This window comes from Mytilus galloprovincialis, chromosome 1, assembly GCF_965363235.1.
Source record: "Mytilus galloprovincialis chromosome 1, xbMytGall1.hap1.1, whole genome shotgun sequence".
NCBI lineage: Eukaryota > Metazoa > Mollusca > Bivalvia > Mytilida > Mytilidae > Mytilus > Mytilus galloprovincialis.
Genome location: NC_134838.1, coordinates 10468235 through 10472094, shown reverse-complemented (window position 1 = coordinate 10472094; position 3860 = coordinate 10468235). Strand labels below are relative to the sequence as shown.

The following is a 3860-nucleotide window of genomic DNA, read 5'->3' as shown; positions in this document are numbered from 1 at the left end:
GCCCAGTTGTTCAAAAGTGTCGTTAAGCTAACGCAGTCGTTAAAGTGTCGTTAGAGTATCGTTAAATATAACAAATTCGTTAACTGTTGTTCATAAAATTTAACGACAAAAATAATGATAACGAGTCGTTAACTTTAACAACTTCTGGGAGGTCGATTAAATATTTAATTTATTGTTAAAAATGGCCGCTTTCATGCAAGTACCTGTTCCGCCTCACAGAAAAGAAAGGCATTTTCGCCTCAAAGATGATCTTTCTTTGAATTTGTCAAATGAGGAGTTACGAGAACGGTATCGATTTGGTAGAGAGGGAATTAATTTCATTTCCAACCTAGTAAGTGATGATATAACAAGAAAAACAAAGAGAAACCATGCTCTCACTGTACCACAGATGGTCATGGTAACCCTAAGATTTATAGCTACAGGCAGTTTTTTGCAAGTAGTTGGAGACACAATAGGCAAGATTTCATTGATATATTTATCATATATCATTTCAAATTAAGTAAACATTAGTAAAATAGTGTTAATCAACTGCTTTAACAATCTTTGACTGATGTTTGAATGGTAATTTCAATTTGCTATTTTTCGAAATAATATGTAAACAAATGCCGGTAAATACACATTTCATTTTTGTATTTAAACCATCTCCAAAAGTGAAATTTTTGGGTCTGTTAACAGGTTTGCACAAGGGAACTGTCTTCCGTATTGTCTCTGATGTTTTGACCTCACTATGTAACAAACGGGATGACTTCATCAAGTGGCCGAGGAATGTGGACGAAACAAGAGGATACTTTTACCGTCTAAGTGGTTTCCCGAATGTGCTAGGGGCAATAGATGGAACACACGTCCGTATCCAGGCTTAATCTGAAGATGAAGCATCATTTGTTAACAGGAAAGGGGTACACTCTGTAAATGTGCAGGCTGTTTGTGATGCCAGAGGTAAAACATTTCTCATCTGTAATATGACATTGACCTTCGTAAAATAATAAACTGGTATCAACTTTTCAGTATGACTGGGACCCCTATAGTCTGTTTCTCACAAAAGAAAATTTTACTTTCACTTTCACTTTCACTTTCACTCAGTTCATCTAGGACATGATTAGGGTTTTATATGGTTTACCTACTATTTAGACAACTTAAAATATTGGTAAGTCAAATATTAAAAGAAGATATTAGTTCTTTTTTTTTCTCTAATGAGAAAAAGATTCTGTTCAGGGGCCAGCCATTTCCAAAAGGAGGGTACCTAACATAAGATAAAGCCTTAATGGGGAGCTCCAACCATATGTCTCCATTCAAATACACTGATAATCTTAAAAAGGGAGGTTTCCCCACCCTGTATCCACCACTGCTGTTCCAGATACATTTATTAAATCCTCCCTTTCATTCCAATAGAAAAAAGGGTATCCTAGCTACTGTACAATTTATAATTTGATGTTGCTCTGATGTGGATCAGCACATTGATGCATTATGCAAAATGCATTACAACTATAGAAATCATGTTTCCTAGTTTGAAACAATATAGTTGAGTCATGATTTGTGAGTCTATACATATAAAAAAAAAGATGTGGTAAAATTGCCAATGACATGAATGAGACAATTCTTCTCAAGAGACCAAATGACACAGAAGTTAACAATTATAGGTCATTTTACTGCCTTCAACAATGAACAAAGCCCTACAGCCTATCAACTATAAAAGGCCCCGGATTGACAAGGTAAAACAATTCAAACTAAAAAACTAATGTATGCATTGTACAATAAATTTGTTTATGCTATTAAAACATTTGATTATATATAATATTTTATATTTTGCAGGTAAATTCACTAACATCAATGCAAACTGGCCAGGTAGCAGTCATGATTCCCACATAATCAGGACTTCACAGGTATGTATTTTATTACAATGTTCAAGATGTTTGTCATCTTTTATTAGTCATATTCCCTTTCAACCACTCAAATCAATAATTCTATATATATATAAAGAAGCAATCAATTACTGTTAAGGGGTGGCTATGTTTAAAAATATTGATGTACAAAAACTGAAAAAGGAATATTGAAAAATAGTTATTGCTCAATATGAATTTAGGTTTTCTAGTGTAACTCCTCTGTAAAACCATTTAATTATATAAATGGTAGTTTTAACAAAATACTTGTAAAAAGAAATATAAACCTTTATTTATAGGTTTGTACCTACATGGAAGAAAATGGTGGATAGGCAAATGGTGTATTGCTTGGGGATAGTGGTTATCCTTGTCGACCATTTCTGATGACCCCATACCAGAATCCTGTACTAGATCATCACAAAAAAAAAATACAACAAATGCCACTGTTCAACCAGAAGTGTGATAAAGTGAACATTTGGGAGGCTGAAGAGACGGTTCCATATATTACACTCAGAGGTAAAGTATAATAGAATAATTTTTAAGGTAAATGATCAGTGATAAAAAAAATCTGTTCAGGGGTTGAGGCAAAGGGATATATTTGGGACAATTAATGTTGGTGTATTCAGTAGAAGCAAATTAGTTTCTTATTGTTGAAGGCCATACAGTGACCTATATTTGTTAATTTCTGTGTCGTTTTGGTCTCTTGTGGAGAGTTGTCTCATTGACAATCATACCACATCTTCTTTATTATATGTGCATTCATATGTTTTACCAAAAGGTTTAATACTTCAAAAAAAAAGGTACATAAGGTTTGTTTTGAGGTGTTTTGGTCAAAACTGTTTATGACTTAGGGGCCAAATCATGCAAATAGAGGCCAAAACAAGCATTGTTCTAGTTTTCCAGACAATGACTTGTTTATTTATATTGTAGCATCTCTCTGAAATTGTACCACAAGGTTCCATATCACAAATGGAAGTTTGATTAAAGAGGAAAAAATGTATATAGTATATATAGTTGGAAAACTAAATAATCCAGCAATTGATGTATAAAAAACTTACCACAATCAAGAGATGAATGGTATTTAAAGTTCTACTAACACAACACTTGGACAACATTAATTTGAAACAATTAACTAATATATAAAAGTACAACATCTTTTGAAATGCTTATACCACAATGTGATGCATGGTAAACCACTATAGATACATTTGTCGTAAGTTTATTTATATCTTACTATAGGCTCCAATGTTGAATATCATACTGTAAACTTTTATATTTCATTACTTTCACAACAGAAAAGGGTATCATTGCCACTCATACCTGTGATATCACAGCTTCCTGTTTTTATACATACATACATGCAATGCCAACTTTTGAAATATTATAAAATACTACTTTAGCAAATTAATGCTGATAAGAAGACAATTATTAAGTTTAAAATTAAGTTATGATTTTTTTTTATAATTTCAGATAAGAATGAAACCGGGCAAGGCATGCAAAATAATAATTACTTGTGCTATGCTCCACAATATATGCATTTTGTTGAATGAACCAGACATTGAAGATGATGGAGTAATTGTAGGCAATGATGGTGATCTTGGGGAACATTTCAATGGTCATCAAGATGGAAGAGCTGTTAGTGATCATATTTCCACAACATTTTATAATCATTGAATATCAAAAATAAATCATGACAACATCTTTTAATACTTTTTTATCAATAGCAATGGAATAAGAGAACAAGAATCATCAACACAGACAAATAAATAAATAAAAATTAATTATGACTAAGCTTCTGTATTAAGAAGAGCATCTAAAATCATGTTTTCACTTTCAATACTTTTCTTCTGGATCATCATGTTGTAAAATTGCATTATTTTGTCTTTGGAAAAGTTCCATCTGCATTTTATTTCTTTTCAGGTCACTTTCTAAAACAAGGCACTGCAGCTCATACACATCATCTGCAGTCCTCTTTGGTTTCTT

At 32.3% G+C, this 3860-nt stretch overlaps 1 long non-coding RNA gene across 1 annotated transcript; it reads left to right on the top strand.

Annotated features, from left to right (window-relative positions):
- Nucleotides 1–689: 689 nt before the first annotated feature.
- On the top strand, nucleotides 690–3566 carry LOC143069317 (uncharacterized). Its single transcript, XR_012976368.1, has 4 exons — nucleotides 690–936; nucleotides 1810–1880; nucleotides 2177–2393; nucleotides 3348–3566. It is a non-coding gene; the product is annotated as an uncharacterized LOC143069317 (long non-coding RNA).
- The last annotated feature ends 294 nt before the right edge of the window (nucleotides 3567–3860 follow it).